The following is a 24830-nucleotide window of genomic DNA, read 5'->3' as shown; positions in this document are numbered from 1 at the left end:
CCATTGAAGACCTCTATGGAACTCAATAAGAAATTTCCACATTCACATATTGTATAAAGTTTCTTCTGTTTACAGACCGTTCTAAGTTGCAGCACATTGTTCTATTTGGACTAGTTTGGTCACATAAGAAGCATTTTTAAAACTAAGGAAGAACAAAACCCCCTAAATACTATGTGACAATTTGAGACACCTGGGAAGAACAGCTTGACCAAGCCCTTTGTCCATAAAATTCAAATATTTTTATTTTATTCAGCTCAGTTTTTATGTTCGTTGCTATGTTTGTAAAATATCCTGAATCTTTTTGTATTTTATTAATGAAATTCATGTCTCTTAACGACGTGACATCAGTTTGACACCACCGCACCATGCTTAATCAATGCTGAAAGTGGAAAAGAAAGTATGCAGTCTATGAAGTGTAGCTGATAGATTTCTTTAAGAAATTGTACACACAGATTATTATTTGGAATAACATCCTATTTTGTTTTAGTCAATTTAGTAGAAGGGCATGATGACCTCAAAGCCATGAAAGTTTAGCAAACTTTCATCTCCCCACACTAACTCTTCTTTGAAATTGTGTTTGCAAAATGGTTCAGTAACCGCAGAGAACAAGAGAGTGAGGTGGGGAGGGGGATTGTGCTGGGACCTTTAAGCCCGGAATTATGAAAAATCCAGGGAGGAACAGCTCAATGGCACAAGGCACCCATGGGGACTTCCTGAAAGGTTTTAGAAATTCAAAGCAGGTCTCGGAACCTCAAAGCAATGTCAGTCAGTGTGCCGGGACAGGGATCACTAAGACTGCAGCCAAACAATACAGGATTGTCTAAAGAAGGTGGGAAAAGAGGGTCTCCGAAGCGCTCTCTCACAGCAGCGGTTCCGCTAGTCAAGCATGCGTTCCACATGAATCATTTCTGGACAGAGCCTGGGCATAATCCCCCCAGTCTCTCTATGACAACTTGACGGAGAATTTTGGTGTGAGTGACAGGAGGCAAGCGATTGACAAGGCAGAAACACTGTGCTTTCTCCCTGGGACGAACAGTATAAACTTACTGAGGGATTTTTTGGAAATAGTTACAAAAAATAATGATCTCTGCCACTGAATGAGGGAACCAGGACAGTGTCCGTTGTGTGGTGTAGGGGAACATTTGCTAAGAAGCCATCCCTTACTGGTAAACTTTTCAGCCAGTACTGCTGTTGTGCAGAATGATGTCAGATCTCTGCGACAGCAGGACACTAAAACAAGACGATGTTTGTGATACGTCCTTGTTTTGTCTTCTGGAACAAGAAATGGCACATTTGATTAACCCAGGTTCCTGGATATATGTGTTGTGACACATGATTCTCACACCATATATTAAGGAAATTGCAGCTGACATCTCTCCTAGTACAGTAATCTTCATACTGTCTGTTGTCTTGCTATAGTTGCTATGTGTCTAAGGCTAGTGATAACTTACCAGTGCGAATCCTTTTAAGATTTTACAATTTTCTTTTTTCCCCGACAGGGTGTATTTTGTCTTTTAGAATAAAATAATTTAATTTACTAACACTTCTGCTAAGATTTACAGAGATTCATACAAATTTCCTTAGATGTAAGCTGAATTTACCTTTAAACATATCTTAAGCAGCATAAAACAAAAAACAAAAAAAACAAAAAAACAAAAAAAAAAACAAAGCCACACAATCTACAAGTAAAAGGATCAGTTTGCAGAATTTCTATATTACCGTGCAAGTCCTAGGAAATGCCTGCTGAGACTGCATGTTCCAGATTGGTCCAGACAGCATCTGGTTTTAATTGCTGTGTTTCTACAGAATCTTTCTTCAAGGCATGGATTATGGTTTAAAAGCCAGTCTTACTCATGTGTTTTATAAAAGGCGATATAAAATGCTGCGAGATTCTCTTCTGTGAAATAACATTTCATTTATGACATATGTGTGTTTAAATCAAGTATACCAATTATACTCTAACAAGCTTAACACAAACTTCTAGCTGTATTAAAGATTTCAAATCGCCTGTGACACCTTGCCAACTGACGGGTCTTAAGCCTGAAATTTAATTAAATCCACTTGAAACTCTATTTTCCTCTGCTTTGTTTAAATTTCAAAAATACCGCAAATGAAGCCATACAGTGGCTGAAACGTATTAATGTAAATGATGCAGAGTCTGCAAAATCCTGGAGAAATGAATCGGGAAGGACGTTTCGTGACTGCTGAGTGGGTTATAAACTGTATTTCTGGGATTGAATTTCAGAAGAGACCAGCCACCAGCAAGTCTTCATTTATCTGAGGTTTCCAATAATATTTTGTCACCTTATGACAACACCACATTAATACAATTCTTTCCCATACTCACAGCACTATCCTTTCATCATCTCTATAAACACAACATTGTCTTACCAATCATCATCCATTAATATTATCCCACATCAAGAGTCATTGTGGGCCCCATTGTTTGGCCTTTCCTTGTCCAAACAGTGCGCTCCACATGACTGAATACATCAGGCCTCTTTCTTCGTTCCATTGTTACTTTTACTGGTGCAGAAAACATCATCTATAATATTACAATAACATGTGTAGCAATATTGGTGACACCAGATCCTGATACAGAAATAGAAGCAGAATACACAATTAGGAGGTACTGTACTATTATTTAAATATATGATGTATTTTGTCATTTTGCGGTGCTTTATCATTTGCTTTTTATTTGTAAATACATAACAACCTTGATTTGAGATAATTGTAGATTTATTTTCAAATATACTGTACTATTAAAATCTCGCCATTCAACTATACAGTACATCTATATATTATAACTAAAGGTATGTTTTCCATGCACCAGACAGGTGATGTGGAGGCTTGATGTTACTACATTTCGGTGTAGCCACAGTGGTATCAGTAAACTACTGAGTAAATATCCTATTTGTTTCACCCAATAAAATATCCTATTTGTATCACCCAACATAAATAAGGCAAGAATGAGCCAGTCAACTGTGCATGTTAACTAGACATTCTACTATATATTTGTATGCCTCAGAAAGCTTAATATGGCACAAACTGTACATAGAACTGGGGCCATGAGTGTTTCCTAGATTTTCCCTGGATCCTGAAATCTAAACTTATTTTCTCTGTGTTGGTATTGAACAGAGATGTTAAACCATAATCTACTTTGATAGTAAAATAAGAACAATAATTCTGTATATATTTTTATAAATACATAGGCCTGCACTCTTCTTAGAGCAATCAGGCAACAAAGCAATACAGGCATTATGTGATGCTCTGCCCACTAGCACTGGGAACAACTGCAGGTCAGTCATCTTTAGCCTAATTATTTAATTTGTCTTTTGAGATGAGTTCTCATTTTATCTTTCCCATTCTCCTTGTGTGCTGCGTCCCCCAGCTAATAATCAGCTCACAGCTGATGTCAAGGAACAAGCTCATAATAATTAGTTGAAATATTTGAATAATTGAATCAGTAGCCCTTCATTTTTTTTTGGTATCTGTGTATATTAGTTGACAAGAACTTAAATGATGGATTCTGCCTTTGAAATCCCAATGTTATAGAAAATCGGAATTCATTTTTATATTACACTTTTATTATTATTGGTGTGTTTTCCTGTCTTCAGATACAATCTTTTCATCCGGAACTTATTCTTTATATTTTGCATTATTTTGCCCAGGTTGCACTTATGATTAAAATCAACAAGATGCATCACTTTTGTCATTGTTGTGTTTTATCTGTCCCTGACTTCCCTGTTCTAGTTCCACATACCTGCTCAGAAAGGCAGACGGTAGAAAAGAAACTAATTAAAAATTGGAAGTGTCTCACATTGGAGCATTTGGATGTGTTCAGTAGTGAAAAACGAGCGTCTTGTTGCAAGAAAATCAATTTTACAGTTACAGGAGCAGAATAAATAGAGGTGGTGCATTAAAGCAAATGAAAAGGCCCCTTAGAACAAGGCGCACAAAGAAGAGGGCAGCCAGATAGTGCCGGCTGCTCTGAATAGCATGGAAGACGGCCTCCTTTTCTGATGCTTCATCCTGAAATCTGTTTACTTAATGTTTGCTACATGTCATACATAATAATATCACCAGGAACAATGAGAAGTCCGGATACATCGCAAACGGAAGACTTCATTAATGGCAAATATTCTCCCTGTGTATGGTGAATGAGAGAGGGGGAGACAATACAAGGGACTCACAGGATAAGGTATAGAGCAGATGTCAAACTCTAGTTGCATGGACACCCAAGGCTCTCTCTACTACTCTGTCTCCGCTTCCCTGACTTTCGATTTAACATGGTCTCCATACTTTAAAATATTGTCTTTTTCACTTGAATGCTACATTTTTAGCTATGCATTTCAATCTTTTCTGTTGTTTTGGCTAAAGCAGAATTTAACAATATTGCAAGTTCAAGAAACGTGAATTACGCTTTCCACTGATATACAATTTAGTCTATAGTGTAATTAATAAAGTAGTTACGTTTATTTGCCTAGAATAGAACAAACTGGTTTCAGTGTGCATTCAACTATAATAATAATTAGACCCACCCTTAGTTTCACACACTTAGGGGGTTATTCTAGTCCATTCTTTCTGACAAAATCCTTCTTAGATGGACAAAACCATGTGCACTGCAGGTGGAGCAGATGTTACTTGTGCAGAGAGAATTAGATTTGGGTGGGGTTTTTCTTCAAAGTGAGATCTATATTGAAGTGTAAAATCATGCAGTCAGTATTTTCCCTGCACAGAAACAAAATAACTCACCCAAATCTAATTCTCTCTGCACATGTTACATCTGCCCCCCTGCAGTGCACATGGTTTTGTCCATCTAAGAAGGATTTTGTCAGAAAGAATGAACTAGAATAAACCCCTTAATTACATGTATCATTCAAGTCTGACATACATAGTATACAACAGTGGTTATAATAGTCACCACAGTGATCAGTCCTACTAAGTACAGTATTCTAACTTCAGGTCAAAATGTGCTGGGGGAATGGCTGAAATTAGCCTGTAAGAAATCTATTCTAGTCTCCCTTGGATCAGCAGTTATAACTATATGGTCAACTACTTGTGTAGTTTCACAGCGCCAGCATGGCGCCGTGCGTCTGAGTCCCCTTGCGGGGCTCGCTTTGCTTGCCCACGCTGCAGGCTCGGTGGCTCGCTACGCTCGCCACGCTATCTAAAATCAACTCCATGCCAACGTGGATAGTGGGGGTATGAACTATCCACGTTGGCATGAAGTTAAGTTACTTTATTTTAGATAGTTGTGGCGAGCTACACAAGAACCAAAAACTACCAGTCATTACCAGTTTGTAAAATGTGCTATTTATTAAAGGTCAAACCACCGATCAAAGCTTACAAATCAAAACCGCAATTCTGTTTGAAAGAAACAAAAGCCTACAGATCGCGCAATGGCTCCAAATTGTGTGCCGTTATTAGTTTAAAAAAAAAAATTCTGACAAGAAAATTAGCCCAAACCACAAAATAGCTATACACACAAAATAAATAAATGATATAAAATCTGATTAGACTTATGCACCTAAATAGTATTAACCAAATGCACCTACTGGTGTCTCTGGCCTTTGCGTAACAAGATAACACTGTAAAAATACTTTGAGCTTTAGTGGCACTACAAGTTCTTGCAGTGACATGTGATTACTATTACTACATGCTGGTGCTTATAGAACTCTCAAGTGTCAGCATAGATGAAATAATAAATATCTAATAAATATAGATTTCCCCATACATGAAATATAAGTTACACAAAAAATATTCAACATTGGATTGGTAATATCTAGGTGTGGTGGTTCCCTTTCTTTTACAGACCACTTTCCGTAAAGGACAGGGTCTGATTCATAGTTGATCGCTGATGTGCGAATTTGCAGATCGAGCGATTATCGATTTGCTGCACACGCGCACCGATCGTAGCACGCATGCGCAAAGCAACAGAAATAGCATACAGTATGAATTGTCTTTGCAATTCCCTCATAATTTGACTGATGCAGACTCGCCCAAGCGTTTTAAGGTAGGGTGTGTGATGTCAGTGCTGGCCCCGATCAGCTTGTCACAGATGACCAGTAGGGTCAGACGTTTGCACAAACTGAAACATTCATTAACTGCTTTGGGAATTGCAACATGACAGCAAAGCAAATAGCGATTTTTTTCACAGTGCAACAGCAGATTTGAATGGGGCGCGTTTCCTTTCTGTTTGGGCAGTGGCTAACTGCAACATTTCAGATGAGCGATCAGGTATAAATCATGCCCAAAGCCTAATGCTGAGTACACTAGTCTCAAGGTCCCCGTCCACTAATCTGATTTGGCTGATTTTCTTAAGATTTAGATGGATCTGACCCACCAATCTGAAGAAAATAGATCAAATTGGAGCTCCGTGACAGACCCTGGACACTGCCGTCGAGTTCTGCATTCTTGTTGCTCCCAGTGAGATGGCATCAGGGGACCCGCCTCTGCCTCCCACACATGAGCCAAAACTCAACATTATGCCACACTGAGGGGTAGATTTGTTAAGCTCGGTGAAGTGATAAACTGTCTGGTTTTTATTACAGACTAATCAGCTCCTACCTGTGAAGTTACAGGCTTGGTTTGAAAAATGACAGGTGAGCTGATTTGCCGGTGATAAAAACCAGACAGTTTATCACTTCACTGAGCTTAATAAATCTACCTCAGAATGAGCCAAAATTCAACATTATGCCACACAGAAAGAGCCAGAGACAGCAAGGACCTATAGACACAGAGGGAGAGGGACAGCAGAGGCAGAGAGAGGGACAGCAGGGACAAAGAGAGGGACAGCAGGGGGCATAGGGACATGAAGAGGGTTAGAGAGGGAAAGGGGCAAGGAGGTAGACGGAGAGCAGAGGCAGAAAGAGGGACAGCAGGGATGGGGAGAGTGACAGTATCAACAGAGAGAGTGATGGCATGGACAGAGAGAGGTACAGAGAGAGGGATGGCAGAGACAGAGAGAGGGATGGAAGGGGAGGAAGAATGACGGCATGGGCAGAGAGAGTGACAGCAGGGACAGGTAGAGTGACAGCACGGACAGAGGGACAGGCAGAGTGACAGCAGGGTCTAAGAGAGTGATGACAAAGAGAGTGACAACATGGAAACACAGGCATCAGGGTAAGATTAACTTACCTTAGGCTGTGATTGGCAATGGCATTGCAGAGGAGGAGGCTGTAGCAGTGTGGAGGCTGTGGTCAGCAGCGATATTGCGGAGGAGGCTTTGGCAGTGTGGAGAAAGCTGTTGTTGGCTTCTGCGGCGGTGCAAAGGAGGCTGTGGTGGGACAGAGAGAGTGACAGCAGGCACAACACATTTGTTGGTAAGCTGCTCAATCAGAGGTGATGTCACTCAGGTGCCAAAATGGAGGGGTAATTCTGGTTAGGAAACATTTTGTATCTCAATTGCACACCGAGTGTGAAATATGAACATAATAATCAGATAATACAGAGATCTTGGTTGCATATATCTGCAGATATAGGGTTAAGCCCCCAGGCCGTACGTCTCTGTGTCACTGGGGGTCCCTAATATTGTGTATGAATCTGGGGTGTGGGCCTTCTATGTAAGAGTGAAAGTGTGATTAAAATAATACATACAATGTGATAGGGAAAAACATAAGTGTTAATAAAGTGTTAGGGTGTGCTGACCTGGAGCAGACCAGCCATACCAACAAAGGGGAAATCACACTCCCAAACCCATCCCATACACAATAACATATATGTCTGGGTCTAATAGCCCAGTGTAAGGCCACATGATAATGGCTTACAACATCTGAGAGCCAGCTTACCTGGAGCTACCCCTGGCTTCTCCAATGGCACTCAGGAGTCAGCAATCCCTCCTAATGCTGACCCATCTATGCCTCTCTCAACTACACAACACATTTGTTGGTAAGCTGCTCAATCAGAGGTGATGTCACTCAGGTGCCAAAAGGGAGGGGTAATTCTGGTTAGGAAAATACATTTTGTATCCCAATTGCACACTGATTGAGAAATATACACATAATAATCAGATAATACAGAGATATTGGTTGCATATATCTGCAGATATAGGGGTAAGCCCCCAGGCCGTACATCAAGGCGTCTCTGTGTCACCGGGGGTCCCTAATATTGGCTATGGATCTGGGGTGTGGGCCCCCAACATACCGGCACAGGCTGACTACTCCAGGGCAGCACACAAATGAAAGTTAGTAGGGGTTAATAAGAGGCACATAAGTGCTATGTAAGAGTGAAAGTGTGACATCAGGGTCAGTGCGAGTGACAGCAGGGACAGGGAGAGTGACAACAAGCATAAAGGGACAGCAGGGACAGAGATAGGGGCAGCAGGGACATAGGGACAGGGAGGGGGACTGTAAAAACAGGAGGAGGGGCAGAGAGAGGAACAGATCCAGCTGCAGGCAGGAGGAGAGCCAGTACCACAGCGGCAGTGGGAGGAGGGCCAGCGGTATGGTGGGCAGCTGGCTTTGCAGCCAGCAGTTGGGTAAAGCAGCACAGCGGTCCACCCGCTCTTTAGCCAGCAAGTAGGGAAAGGAGTACAGAGGTCTTCCAGCTCTACAGCTGGCTGGTAAGGAGAGGTGTACAGAGGTGCATCCTGTTGGTGTGGAGGAGGGGTATCAGGTCCACCCTGGCATGTGGAGGGCCATCCACTTTGTAGCCAGCAAGTGGGGATAGGGGTGCGTGAGCCACCTGCATTGCAGCTGATAGAGGAGTATGGTGGTCCACTCCAATGGGTGGGGAGAGGGGTGCGGAGGGCCAGCCTTTCTGTAGCTGATAGGTAGGGAGAGCCAAAAGCTCTGTAAGTGGGGAGATGGGTATGGAGGTCCATTCTGGCGGGTGGGCAGAGGGTTCCGGAGGGCAGCCCACTCTGCAGCTGGTGGGTGGGAAGAGGGGTACGTAGGTCTGCTCTGGTTGGTAGGGAGAGGGATGCGGAGTGCTCTCATCCTAGGGTATTCAATTACCCCCGAGCGAAAAAAAATAATTTTCACCAATGTTTGGCCTGTGGGAGGAGGGGGGGGGGGCGCGGGGGGGCGTGAGTCATGGGAGGGGGGGTCGCGGAGTCCGTGAATCGCGGGAGGGGGCGGGGGTCCGCAAATTGTGGGAGGGGGGCACGGGGGCGGCGAATCACGGGAGGAGGGCGCATTTTTTTTTGCCGTGAATCGCGGGAGTGGGTGGGGGTCTGCAAATCGTGGGAGGGGGCATTGGGGGCCCGCGAATCGCAGGAGGGGGGGTGCAGGGAGGGGGCTAGAATCGTGGGAGGGGTGGGGCCTGGGGGCCAGTCTTCACTCATGCACAAAGCAAGGTCTACCCCGGCAACCTGTTAGCGCCCCCCCCCCCAGGCAACCCATCAGCACGCCCCCCCCAGGTAACCCATCAGCACACCCATTCCCCCCAGGCAACCCATCAGCACCCCCAACCCCCCCCCCCGGTTAACCTGTTAGCACCCCCCAGGCAACCCATCAGCACCCCCTGCAACCCTTTAGTACTCCCCTCCCCCCGGCAGCCCATTTGCACCCCCCCCAGACATCCTGTCTGCATCCCACCTGCCACCTCACCCATGGGTGACCAGTCAGCACCCCCCTATAGGCAACCCCCCAGCACCTCGTCCCCCCCGCAACTCATTAGCACTCCACTCCCCCCCCCCCCTCCGGGCTAATCTATGATTTCTTCCGACCCGGATTCAGTTACCAATCCGCTGGAGCGGTTGTGTTGATGCACCTATGAATATGTAAAAAGGAGTATAAAGACCTGTGCTCAAATTGTGTAATATGAGAATAATATATGTCAGTGGAACCTGAAAGAGGGATGGAAACATGCAAGTGGTGCAGACAGAAATATTGCTGTCACAATAGGAGGGGTCATATGAAAATAACGTTTATTGCGTGATTATCTAAATGAATGGTCACAATGCCAAATTTCTAACAAAAAAGTTGGGTACTTGTTTCCTAGCACGGCGCCTGATCTTTTGATTGTAGTACATCTTATACAATACAAAATTGAATCGCATTGCATGCCGCTATATTGCATGCGATGCGATTCGATTTTTAATTGTACAAGCACCCTGATGGGTGCTTTCAATGTTAAATGCACCCCCATTGGCAACACCACCCCCAATATCAACGCCAACCCGAAGTGTGGCAAGCGCAGCGAGCCCGCGAGGGGCGGTGGTACGTGTCCTCCGACCTTTTCATACCCCCACTATCCACGTCGGCGTGGAGTTGATTTTAGATAGTGTGGCGAGTGCAGCGAGCCACTGAGCCTGAAGCATGGCGAGCGCACACGGATTACTTTACTTTGTGTTCCGTGTCCATTCGCCACGCTTCGGGCTCGTATTCCGCATCCCCTCGCCACTGGTTTGCACATTCCTACACGGGGAAGAAGTTGGGGAGCCACTCAGTGGTGTGCTTGACACACTGCTAATTGTGGAAGTAGGTGCCCTTAATAAAGTGATCTCTTGGTTATTTAATTGTGTCTGCAGGGTGACCAATGCATTAGTTTGTGCTGATATAGCTTGTGTTTGACCATGTAGTAGGGCTTGGGGTGGTGTTGGTGGCCTTTCGGTGTCGGCAACATGGAGCCCAGGAAGGGTGGGATGATTCTTTTCAGTTGCTTTTCTTACGAAGTGTATGTCACCGGTTGGCTGGTACCTCCTCCAGTGCAGCTGGCCTCTTTAATTTCTGTCGCCATCTTGCCTTTCAGTAGTCTTTTGATGTCATTAAACCTTTTTTTCAAATTTCTGACACTTCTTTTGTGGCTGCTAACGGCATTGACTGCGCCAGTGATGGATTCCCACATGGCCCTCTTCCGCTGCGCAGTGGTCCTGTTATTGTGCTTCCCCAGGAGCCTGTCAAATGCGGGCACTATGGCGCGGACAAGGGCCGCGTTTTCTTCATATGAGAAGGGCACTGTTAGGCATCGCGTCCCTGTCTGTCTCTTTGTCCCAGCATGGTAGGCGGGGACAGCAGCATCTCTGGCTGGGTGTGGGGCAGTGCTGGGCGGAAGCATCGGGGTGTTGCTTGGCAACATCCCGAGTGTCTGCCGCAGATATAGCAGGATGGGGTCCAGTTTGTCATGTGCACCCTACGTCACTTCCGCCGTGGCTGGTTGAAGATTTGAATAAAAGCCAGCGCCTGCTTGCACATGGCGCCGGTTATAGTGTCCTGGTCCCTGCCTTGTGCAAGTTCTCAGTGCTGTGTTCCTGGTTCCTGGATCCTGCTCTGTCAGAGTCTCCAGTCGCTCCTTGTATTCCTGCGCTGCTGCTACCTGATCACATCTGTGGTTAACATATTCCCAGATAAGTCAGGGGTTTCCCTGCAGCCTTCCCTTCTCTATCATACTTGCATATTACATCTGCATTGTTGTGTATTCCCACACTGAGAGGCAGTTCACCTTCTAGAGCAGGGGTCCTCAAACTATTTTGCTCTGGGACCCCATCAGACAATAAAAAATAATGACAGGACCCCAGCAAGTTACTGCAGAAGGTCATCACATCACATATGTAGGCAGCAGACAGCACATACTGTACATGGCAGCATTGTGGAGTCATTAAATGATGGGAGGAGCCTGAGGTAACAGACAATTCAACTGATTTTTTAGACTCCTTGAATCACTGACTGAGATTAGAAAGTCTTTAGCCTGATGGTCAGCAACATGGAGTCGCGACCCCATGCTGAGAAGGTCGGTACCCACTTTGGGGTCAGGACCCACAGTTTGAGAACCATTGGGTTAGGGGGTTGTTTGGTATGCGGAGGCAGTGTAGTTATTCGCATTCCGGTTGGTCAAAAAATCGCACGTGACCTCCCCTGGAAATCGCACATTACTGTGTCATAAATTCACACCACATCACACCACATCGCATCTAATCACACTTTACTGCACTTTTTGGGCACATTTTCACATCCCATTAAATAATCGGTTTTGGAGAAAAAAATGCGATTTCAAAAAGTGTGATACGGTGCGATAAGGTGTGAATTAGAAAAGTAACTAAAATGAACATCCTATTAAATGTCACCCTCAGCCTCTGCAAGCTCCGTGCGCTCGACTCCTGGCCGGGAGGAGAATTTAGTGGTGTTCAAATGATGTGGTGTGGTGTCTTCTCCACCGCGTTGTGACCCGATTTGGGTCTACTTCAGGGAGTCTTTTTCTAAACTCCCTAAAGAAGACCCAAATAGGGTCGCAACGCATTGTAGAAGACTACACACCACATCATTTGAACACCACTAAGGTCTTCATACCCCTTTTCCCATAAATTAAGCATAGAGGGTACCCCCCTACTTTGAAGACCAGCAGCCTGTGTGTACACCTTTGAGATTAGCACCACCTCCCATTCTTCTATATACCTACGAATATGTTGACATTGGTAAATATGTTCACATTACTGAGGATTATGTTTGTGTGCCATTTTGACCCAATGTTAGGATATGCAGATTCATAAACCTTTTTCACCAAACAGATGGAGTGCCTCTCAGCCAGCGCTGGGAATCCTCAGATTCACTTAGCTGCCAATCGCCGGCAGAGAGGCGCTCCATCTGATGAGGACGTGCAAGTGTCTAATGCACATGCTCGTCCCCATCAACATGGAGGTGGGGAGCACTTTCCCTGCCCGTCTCTGCTTCAGGGAGACGGGCAGGGATCAGGGGGAGCTGGGGGCAGCTGCTGGGGGCATTGGGGGAGCTCCGGAGGGCATCTCCATCAGATTGGGCCGCACAAGCCCCCTTCCGGGGATGGTGGTGGCTGGAGGTCGGCGATTTGATTGCCAACAGGAGCTGCTCCATCTGTATGTTTTAACATGATGTGATGTAGAAATATATTGATGTGGCCCCATTCTTAATAATACTATTGTGATAAAGTAATGGGGTGTGGGTATTAAAAGTGGTCTGCACACCATCGGTCACCATAATGGTCACTAATTAGTCCACATAAAGCCACCTTTGTCATTTATTCTGTGCTTGTTTCACCAAGGAAACATGGCTTATCATGGGGCATTGGGTTAAACTTACCTGGTTGTGCTGGTGACGCTATTCTGTCGGTGTCAGCAATATATAGGCCAGGAAGGACCTGTGTTGGGATGATTCTTCTTAATTTTTCCTCATAGAATGTGTAGGTCACTTTGATGCTGCCCCCCCCCCCCCCCCCCCTGTGCAACTTGCCTTGTTTTTTCGGTGGTATATAAAGGTTGTGGTATACCTGTGCACCAAGTGTTACTGTTGTGGACTAGCTGCAAAACACTAGAAGGTCTGACTGTGCCTTCCTGTTAAATGGTACATAGAAAAAGGATTTTTTTGTGTTGAGCTTGGTCCCTATGCGTATTTAAATGGTTCACAAAGTTATAGTTGGGTAATTTTACTTGGTGATAACAGTGCAAAGTAAGACATCATGATGCCAAACAGATATACATTATGAAAAGAATGCAAAAAATAATAAAAAACAAAGAATAAAACAATCCAGAGTGATACAGTAGCGAGTGCTAGTGTATGTTCATAAACAGTATCAGAATCTCCAAATTTGATCGACGGGCTTGTAGCCAGTCCTGTCAAACCTGGGAGATCAGTCTCCTGGTTAAGCTGGATTGTGCGGGGTATACTCGTCCTCCTTAATTCAGGGGGATGAGGTTTGTCCAGAGTAAGTGTCTTATCTGATTGCGGCGTCCCGCAGATCAGATGGTGGATGGTTGATTGCAATTTATTCGGGTACCCCTTTTAGACGTCAATATGGGTGTCTCGAGTTTTCGGGAGGGGGATTGAGAGGTGCAGTATAGGGGTGCCAGTACGTTGGGAATGTCCAGTATGGTGCGGTGCTGCACACGTGTGATACAATACAGTGTGCCGCAGCCGCAGTGATCTGGACTGGTTCCGGGTGTAAGAACAGCAAGTGGATGCACGTCGCCGTAGTCAGGTAGCTGACTTGTGCGCCGTGTCCTCCATGCTGCCTGGGATCCCTCCTGCCTCACGTCACCAAACCCCGCTTCCTACTTACCGATTCTCCACGATTGGTGCGTCTTCTGCTTCGCTCCCGCCGACGGCTTCTGACAGGTCATGCTGACTCTTCAATCTCTGCTGCCGGGGGATGGATGGTATGCAGCGCGGGGTGATCGTCCTAAAATGCTTCTCAGGGTGTGTTTTTTCGGTGGCCATTTTTGTTTGAGGAGCCGCTTTATAACATTGAAGCGCTTCTTCACATTGCGCACTTTGCGCTTGTGGTTGTTTATGGCATTCACAGCCCCAGTAATCTCCTCCCACATTTGACTCTTGTGCATCATATTGCTGTGTGCATTATCCTTGCCAAGAAGGTGGTTAAAAAGTGGAACAATGGCACAGATAAGGGCAGAATTTTCTTCATATGAAAAGTGCACAATGGCGCCTACTGGGAGTGCACCCTGGGGTAGGGCCTGCGTTCCCCTCTATCTACTCATCACCCTCCTCCACCTCTGTGCCCTCCTCCTCATCATCCTGGCCAGCATCACCTTCCTCCTCCTGCCAGTGTACCTCAGACATGTCTGTGTCCTCCTGCTCCTCCTCATGGTGTTTGGCAAACAGGCCCTCTTGTGTGCTGCTGTAGCTGGTTGAAGCAACAGCCTCCTCCTGCTGTGGGTGCTCCTCCTGCCTCCTCATTGGCACCATGCTGCCTTCCTCTCTCACTGCTGGTCTCTATTGCTCTTTTGCCTCCTCTCCTGTCCATGCTGCTCTCCTCACTACCTTTCAAAGGTCAAAAAAGGTGCCAGACCCCTGTATATAGGGTGTGTGATGCATATTCTAGGGGACTTAGGTGGGCCAATAGGTGTAAGTGTTGTTTGGTTTGGTAAGGCAGTGTTTGAAATCGCATTTTGGTTGGTCAGAAATTCACACATGACCAGGTCATAATATCATGCCACATTGCACCATATCGTAATTTTCAGCCGGGAAATCACTTCCATTAAAATAAATTGTCAATTTGTTTTTTTAAATGGCAATTTCAGAAAATGCGTTACGGTGCGATTTGAAACCTTACTAAAATCGCACTCTATTAAATGTCAAAATTGTCCTGAAAGCTGCTGTTTTCAGACACTGCAGCCCAGTTTTCATTCTGGCGATTTTGAAATAATGCTGGCATATCGGGGCTAATTGGATAGCCACTAGGGGGCTAATTGCTCACGATCACTGATCACGGGTAATTGGATACTGCTGTAAGGCTGACACTATGCAGTTATACGACAGTATTCTCCCCTTCACAGATAACAGCAGCCAAGATTATGAGCAGTCTTGGCAGACATAAAATAATGTTTTTATTTAATGGGGGAATTTTTTTTTATTTGAATAAGCTAGGGTTACCACATTTGTGTTGATAGATTCCCGGACAGTGGCCCACCCCTTGACCCACCCCCAGCCCCACCCCAAGCTCCGCCCATTGACCCGCCTTATCTTTTTTTACCTTTGCTTCAATTCCATTCTTGATTTTGCACAACGTAATGCCAGTTACACGTTACATCACACACTGTAATGACCATTAGATGTTATGCCACACACCGTGATGCCCATTACATGTAACGCCATACACCACAATGGCCATTACATGTTATGCCACACACCGTGATGACCATTACACATTATGCCCATTACTTGTTATGCCAGGACTCAACTATTTTTTTCTAAAGCTGGGAAAATATGGACAGTGTGCGCCAAAAACTTTCAATGTAATGCCGATTATTCGTCACACACCCATTACATAGTATACCACATGCCATAATGCCCATTACACGTTATGCCACAAACTGTGATGCCCATTACATGTTACGCCATACACCGCAAGGCCATTACATATGCCACACACCGTGATGCCCATTGCACCACCCATTGCAGCCAGTCGGTGTTCCCCAAGGGTCAGTCCTTGGCCCTCTCCTCTTCTCCCTCTACACCACCTCTCTGGGCACCCTCATCAGCTCCTATGGTTTTCATTACCACCTTTATGCTGATGATACCCTAATCTATCTCTCCTCCCCCGACTTATCCCCATCACTCCTGTCCAAGGTCTCCGAATGCCTCACGGCCATCTCAGCCTGGATGACCCAACGCTTCCTGAAACTAAACATGGCTAAAACTGAACTTCTAATCTTCCATCCCCCGAACATCCCCTCTTCTCCCACCATCTCCATCAGCATTGGTGAAACCGAGATCACGTCCACCGACCAAACGCGCTGCCTCGGTGTCATCATTGACTCCTCCCTCTCTTTCACCCCCCACATTCGTGCTCTCTCACAGTCGTGCCGCTTTCACCTACGCAACATCTCACGCATCAGACCATTCCTCTCCACTGAGGCGACCAAAATTCTCATTCACTCTCTTGTCATCTCCCGCCTTGACTACTGCAACATCCTTCTCTCTGGGCTACCTCTCACCCGCCTCGCAGCTCTCCAATCCATTCTTAACGCTGCTGCTAGGCTCATCTTCCTCTCCCGCTGCTCTACCTCCGCCTCCCCCCTCTGTCTATCTCTTCACTGGCTCCCCATTCCTTTCCAAGTTCTCTTTAAACTCCTCACCACCACCTACAAGGCTCTCTCCTCCTCCACAGCTCCCTACCTCTCTTCACTGATCTCTATCCACACTCCCTCCCGTCCTCTTCGCTCCATCGCTGACCGCCGACTGACCTCTCACCTAATCACCTCCTCCCACTCCCGTGTCCAAGACTTCTCTCGCGCTGCCCTCCTGCACTGGAACAACCTCCCACCACCCATCAGGCTATCTGATTCCCTTACCTCCTTCAAGCGCTCCCTCAAAACCCACTTTTTTCGACTAGCCTATCCCTCCTCCTAACCTCTTTTGATCCTCCTATCCTGCCTCCGTTCCCCTCTGTTCCTACTTATCCTATTGTATTTCGTTCGTCCACCCACCTATTTTTAGTTTGTTAACTCTTATGAGTAGGGTCCTCCTTCCTCACGTACTCACCCTACCTCATTACCTCACCTGTGCTCCTGTCCTGTTCTTCCCTTCCTCTACTTCATCTTCAGTCTCCTCGACAATTTTGACACCTACTTCTGAACTGATACTGATTTTAGTTCTACCAGCTATACCCCTATTTATACTGTATTGTTCAACACACCCTGTACGTTACCTTGTAATTTGTTTTTTTGTTTGCTATGTACAGCGCTGCGGACTCTTTGCGGCGCCTTATAAATAAACATACTACTACTACTACTACCACTGCCGCACAACTGATGCCCATTACTAATATGCCCCCACAGTGCCAGATATGCCCCCATAGTGCTAGGTATGCCCCCAGTGCCACACACATATGGCCCCACAGTGCCAGATATGCCATCAGAGTGCCACACATATATGCCCCCACAGTGATAGGTATGCCCCTAGTGCCACAGATATACGACCCCACAGTGCCATTTATCCCCCCACAGTTCCAGAAATCATATGCCCCACACAGTTCCACACACATATGCCCCCACAGTGCTAAGTATGCCACCAGTGCCAGATATGCCCCCACAGTGCCACATATATGCCCGCACAGTGCTAAGTATGCCACCAGTGCCATATATGCGCCCACAGTGCCACATATATGCCCGCACAGTGCTAATTATGCCACCAGTGCTATATAAGCCCCCACAGTGCCACACATATATGCCCCCACAGTTCTAAGTATGCCCCCAGTGCCAGATATGCCCCCACCGTGCCACACATATGCCCCCACAGTGCTAAGTATGCCCCCAGTGCCAGATATGACCCAGCAGTGCCACACATATGCCCCACATCTGATATCTCGCCTTCAGGAGGTTTGTTAGACAATGTGCTGTAGCTGATAGGGGACCCCACAGAGCTGATTGCACAAAATGTGAAAAACCCCATGTTGACCTTTTGACTGTCGACCTTCCCCATGTCAACTAAATTACCCTGTCACCACCATGGAATGATTTTCCCCTGCTCTAGACGACTCTAGACTTACTCAGTGCTGCGAAGGCCGTAGGGAGAAGGAACATCCTCCCTTCCACCGGCTGGGCAACTTCTGCATTTTCTGTGGCACTCCCAGAAAACGCCTAAGTTCTGCCCCCAAACACCTGGCGCCTGTCAATAAACTTGCATACGGCCAGAGAAGGCTAGCCTTAACCCCGCGCATGCATATGTATGGTGTTTCAATTATCAGATGTGCTGTGAATTCACAGCCGTCTGAATGGGTCATGCATTTTATTGTCATTTAGTTACACCCTCTTGTATCTGATGTTTAAATTCAGGTTGCAGCTGATTTTGGAAATGATCATCCTAGACATAGTGCTCTCTGACAGTGAGTATTATGGGGGTGATGGTGGCAGACTATCTCCTAGTCGGTTTTGACATTTCTCCAATAGGTATGTGACATAGGGCATTGCCCTTCCTGGTTGGCTTTTCGATTTTAGCTATAATAGACTACAGCAGGCCTCTCTAGTTGCTGTGAAACTACACAACCCAACATACCCTGCCACAGTATTGCTATTAGGGCAGTGGTTCCCAAACTGTGTGCCGTAGCTCCCTGGGGAGCCTCGGGACACAAGCAGGGGTGCCGCGGCTTGGTGGTCTAGGACCAACTAAAATTATTAATGGTTAATTATTTATGAGCAAAACCAGTGCTGGTGGCGGCCAATCATAGAATGTGTACAAACACAAGCAAATACTGCCCTTTACCACATAACTGCCACTGGAGGGAGGCACTTGGGACGGAGCAGGTCACAGTGCACCCCCCTTCCCACCCTTGACCCAGGTGAGGTGAGCTGCAGCAGCGCCGGCACCCGTACCACTACCCCACCCCTAACATACAGCAGGTGAGCGGTGGTTATGACCATAAATCCCCGGCGGCTTTGTGCAGGAACTCTCCCGGGCGGTGATTGACAGCGGGGGCTCAGGAAGCGCTGCTGTGCTATGATGGTGCCATCGGACACACAGCGCCTGGGGACACTGAACTTGCGCTGTCTCACTATCAGCACAAGCACCATCATAGCAGAGCAGCGCTTCCTGAGCCCCCGCTGTCAATTGCCGCCTAGGAGAATCTCCCCCCCTGGAGTGACCCGGCAGCGGCGGTGGACGCATCACCCCCCCCCGGCCGGTGAGCGGCGGGTGGGGGGCGGGTTAGCATCGGAGCGCTCCCCCCCGCCTGGGGCGTTGTGGTCACTAGCACCGGCCCTGCCACTAAGAATCGCATATAAACCCAATCTAATTAATTTTTTTGGGACCTAGGGGTGCCGTGAAAAAAATTCTGATTCTCTAGGGTGCCGTGAATCAAAAAAGATTGGGAACCCCTGTATTAGGGAGTGCTAAAATTGTGACAGGACATGCTGTGTAGTTTCAAATTGACTAAGCTGGATAGAAACAAATTGACCAGGCCTGGACTACAGTATTTTTTTTTTTAAATACAGTCTTTATTTAAGCTTTTTTCATTTAAAATTACAAATACGTTCCACAACTTTGTGCTCTTATACATAAATATTCATACTTTACGCAACATTAATTTCCTTACCCTTCTTTCCTTATTTCCCACTTCCCCTCCCCTTCCATAACGCCTTTCACATCCAGCAGGATATCAAGTACGGGGCAAGTGGGCGTCCCTCTATCTCATATTGCTATTTACCCAAACATTACATATCCCCCCGGAGTCCATCTAGTCCTTCCTGTATACTTTGGTATTCTACTAACTTCCTGATCTACTCTTCAAAATAGTTTTTTCATTCCCTTCATAATTTCTCTAGTCACCCTTGTAATATTTCGACTTCAGCCATACATCCCACACTTCGTGAAAAATGTTTAGTTTCCCTCTTTTTGTGTACATATATCTTTCGTGCTTAATTGTGCTGTTTACTAAATTAACCAACTTAACATTTGGGCTATCATGTGCCAACCATTTTCTTGCTATTAAAACCTTTACCAAGGTCATTAAGTTTTTTATACATTGTGTCTGGTATTTATTTATATTTACGCATGTGACTTCATTCATTATACCTATTTTTTTATTTATCGTGAACCCTGTGTATCCTAACTGCCTAATTCTTTGTCCCACCTGTTGCTATATATTTTGTATGTGATAGCATTCCCAAATCATGTGTATGAAGGTTCCCTGGGATGTATTACATTTAGTGCATAATCCACTTTTGTTATTATAGCTTGTTTTACTTCTTCTATTGTAATCCTTTGTTCCAATTTAGCACTCTCGTCTCCACTTAGGCTTGGTAATTCTACCCCTTTTAACAGGTTTCCTAAATCTATTTCTGTATTTCCAATTGTGGAAGCGTAGAGGTTTTCAAAGTACTGCAGAAATGTGTTTGCAATATCGGGTGTGGAGTCTGCCACCTTCTCATCCCTACTAACTATCTGTACTATATTATTTGATTTTTTGTCCCCTCTGGCTAATTGTGCCAGAAAGCTTCCTGGCCTGTCATATAATATATACTTATTGTGTGCTAGGAAGGACTCCTGTTTCACTGCTTTTTTTTGGACTTCATCCATCCAGATTACATTCGCATTCAGCCAGTTTGTTTTAGCCTCATCTGTCTTTTCCCGCCAGTACTTCCTCTCCAATTCTTTACTCATTCTCTCTGCTTCCACATTTTTTTCCCTAGCCCTTTTTTTAATTTGTGCTATCCTTTTTATAAGTGATCCCCTCATGCATGCTTTTCCTGAATCCCATACTATCACATCTGCTGCGGATCCTTCATTATTATGGAAGTATGTTTCCCATTCCTCGGTCACCTCCAAGCCCGCCCCCATCTGCTCTAGCCATGACGGGTGACACTTCCATATCCTCATACCCTTTTCTACTTGTTCTTTTAGGTGTATCAGGATGGGTGCATGGTCAGAGATTCCCCGAGGCATGTACTCCACCTTTTCTACTTGGGGAAAGAGGGTTTCGTCCATAATCGCCATATCTATACGGGACAGTGACTCATTCGAATGGGAGTAACATGAATATGTGCTCGTTTTGGGATGCTTCTCCCTCCATCCAATATCTTTAAAAAACAGATGTAGCCCTTTATTTCCTATCCTCTTGCATGGGCTTTCCTTCCTCCATCTGTCTAACTCTATGTCCAGCACATTATTCATATCTCCCATACATAACACCGCAGCCCCCTCTGCTTTGGCTGTAAATTCCACCGCCTTCTTCAACACTTCATATTGGAAAGGCGGGGCAATATATACTGCCAATACACACACCTTCATATTGCAAAGTTGCCCCTGTAGGAATACATATCTCCTCTTTTCGTCTATCTCTTATCTCTCACAGCTAAATGGCACACTTTTATGAAACAGTACCGAGACACCTCTAGCAGCATTTGAGAAGCTGGAGTGGTACATACTTCCAATCCATGCCCTTTTTAGGGCATTTGTTTTTTCCCCCATCAGGTGCGTTTCCCCTAGACAAATTATCTGTGCCCCATATTTTTTTAATTTGATTCAGTACGGTAGCCCTTTTAATTCTATCTTTTAACCCTCGTACATTCCAGTATATTAATTTAACCATTTTATCATTTTTAACCTATCATTCATAGTATACATTTTTAGGAAGTTTTTTCAACAATTCTACTTTAGATGGATCCCTACCCCTTCCCTTCCCCCCCTCCCTGTATACCCCCCCTTTTGAAGTATACCTGATCCCCCCTTCACATCCCCCCCACTCCCCCCCCCCTTCCCTTCTACAGACATACTAAAATAACAAATTTTTTTCTTATATTTCTCTTTTTTCCTATTCCCTTTCATACATTTATACCACCTTTCTTTCATTCGGGGCAATATTCTTTAGTGATCACTCTCTCGTGTGAGCCCCCTGACTTCATCAATATACTTATACATCCCCATGTGCAGATGTGGAGGAGGAGCAAAAAAAAGAAAAGAAAAGAAAAAGAAAGGGGATTAAGGGGAAGACCATACATTTTTATACATTAAATTACATAATCATTATTTTCCCAACAAAATATTAAATACCAATTTTTTCCCCCTTCCATCACCCTCCCCTTAACACCCTGGGCTTCCATTTGCATTATTGTCCCGAGTTGCAAATATGACTTGGTCCATCCTTGCATTATTTACCCTCTTTACCAGGTGAAGAGGGGCTGAGAGAAAAAAAAAAAAAAAAAGTTTCATTGAGCCTGTCTTTACAATTTGCGATCCATATTTTTATTCCTTCACTTTGGGTCGGTATCCTTACAGCCAGGAAGCTGCTTCCTCTGGACTAGCAAAGAACTTGGTCTGTCCATCCTCAATTATCCTCAACTTTGCTGGAAACATCATGGAGTACTGGATGTTTAGCTCTCTCAGTCTTTTTTTGATGTTTACAAACTTTACTCTTTCTTTTTGAACTTCCCTGGCAAAGTCTGGGAATATCATTATATTTATCCCATTAATCATGAGGCTGTGACTCCTAGCTGTGCGTATTATCGTGTCCCGATCTCTGTAGTTTTTGCATTTTTGCTATGTGTCCTAGCAGGGGACCCTGGCGGTAGTGCTCTCATTGGCACCCGATGGGCTTGCTCCACACAGAATTGTGCTGTAAATGTTTCTTTGCCAAACTGGGTTATTAGCCAGGCTTCCAGCCATGCTTCAGGGTTGTCTCCCTCTATCTTTTCTGGAACCCCAATTATCCTTATGTTATTGCGGCGCAGGCGCCCCTCCATTTCAGCCATTTGGTTTTGTACACTAGTCACAGCCCCGTTAACTTTTTGATTTGTACCACCATAGGTTCTTGCACATCCTCAATCTGCGATATCCTGGATTCTACCTCACTGATTCTGCTTTGTACACTCTGTACCGACTGCCTCAGTAGGATAATCTCTGCCTGGGTCTGCTCGATCTTTCCACTCAGCCTCTCCTCGCTACCATTAATTGCTTCTATTAGCTTTTGAAATGTGGCTTCTGGCACCGGGTCTGCTAGGGTAGATTTGGACAGGGTTTGCTTATTAGGGGATAGGGAGTCTCGTGGTTCCAGATTTGCAGCTTTAGACTGTGTATTACTGCTGCTTCTGGAGAACCTTTCCAGCTTTGAAGCTGCCGCTGCTGCTTGCCCTGTCTTCACCATGTGTACAGCTGCACAAAGTATCCCACTGGTATCCTTAATATGGCAAACTTTTCACAGACCGTGACAGCCAATCCAGCCTTTTACTTTATCCACTGGGTTCACCACTGTGTATATTGCTCCAGCTTTATATATCTACCCCGTCCCTCAGCCCACTAGCATACACCCGGTACCTGGTTATCAGTGTCCTCCAGCCACTTAATTCTCCTGGCAGCAGCTTGTCTTGATGTGCCCTCAGTCTGTGTCAGGAGGTTCTTCCTTCTGTATGCCAGTGTCCTCCGGACACTTAATTCTCCTGGTGGCGGCTTGTCCTGGTCTATGGCCGTTGCTATAATGCCCTCCAGCTATATCGAGGGATTCCCCCTCCTGCAGGCTCCTGCCACCCGGCGCACCCCTCTCTGGGGATCGTCACTGTGCCTCTGGCCGCGCGGTGCTTTCTACTGACCTCGCGGCTTCCTTCTCCGCCGCGTCACTCTCAGCCGCCCAGCGCGTCATACACCAAGGACACTCCAGCTGACCCGGCGCCGCCTGCAGCCACGATTCCCCTCCGGCACTCTCCTCCTCCTTACACTTGTTCTTCTCCCCGCTGTGGCGTCTTCCCGATTATCAGCCTCCAGACCCGGCTCAGCTCAGAGTGAGTTTTTTTTTCAGGGGATTGCCGTGCTTTTTCCCCGCTTCACAACTCAGGGCTCAATGTTGCTCCGTCCTTCCCTCTCTGCTTCATCTGACCACCAGCATGTCAGAGGGCTCACAGACTCCCGCCTTACACGGAGACTTCCGTGATCATGCCCCTGCTGGACTACAGTATTAGTGACATGCACAAAATCCCAATTGCAGATTCTTTGAATTCTCGGTTTATGTATTCCATAGCAATGTTGATCATAAATTCTCATTGAAAGTTGGTAACGTTTTGTGATTGGCATATGGTAATTGGTAATATTGAGTAAACATCTAATTTCAAACCTGAGTATAAATCCACTAGCACCATGCTCCCTATCGCTCTAAATTTTAAATATCTGTCACAGTACTGTAAGAAACCATATCAATCTATGGACTTCATCTGGTTGAATTTTGAGATCTAAGTGAGTTACGGGGTGCACACTAGAAATCTTATTTTTCAATGTCACTGGCTAAAACATGGCCTCCATTTTTCTATGTATGTTGGCCTTCATACCATGGTGCTCTTGATTAAGTTGCCAGTCATACTACTGTACTTTTGTAAAAATACATTATGAGGAATCTTTGACTTCATTGTGTAGTGAGGGAAGTCAGGTATATTTCCCCAGACATATGCGTTTTAAAAACCTCATGAGATTTGCTAGTTCTGTTGTGAGCCATTGGGCTCTTTATAAGAAACAGTATAGGGTCCTGGGGTTGGATGGTTGAAGACAGAGTTCATCATCCATTAGGCCCAGTTAAGGTCTTTGGGCTGTTAGCCTGACAGAAGACTAATCAGTACATCAAACTGTGGGGTTTTTATGAAAAGGCTTCCATACTGGGAGTTAGGGATCTCTGCCTAGGGAAAGGAGACACTATGCAGTTCTCTATGTGGGAGACAACAGGCTAAAAACTCTAACTGGTATGATTCAGTTATTGTGTTTTCTAGTGAGTTATGAGATTATCCTGTGTATTAGTTAAGGCCCACATACATTATGCGATTTGGGCCTGATTTCACCCGATTCGGGTGGATCAGACCGTGAAATCAACCCAAATCGCATGTGTAAACATGCCGTCCAACCCGACGCGGGGTCCCGTGCACATCGGATTGGAGTCAGGAGGTCGGACCAACTGCATATGAAATTTGCCAACTGGGGCGCTGCCAGGGA

The sequence above is a fragment of the Crinia signifera genome, chromosome 1 (genome assembly GCF_055691185.1).
Source record: "Crinia signifera chromosome 1, ASM5569118v1, whole genome shotgun sequence".
Taxonomy (NCBI): Eukaryota; Metazoa; Chordata; class Amphibia; order Anura; family Myobatrachidae; genus Crinia; species Crinia signifera.
The sequence above is the reverse complement of the archived record's forward strand: the minus strand, read 5'-3'. Positions refer to the sequence as shown.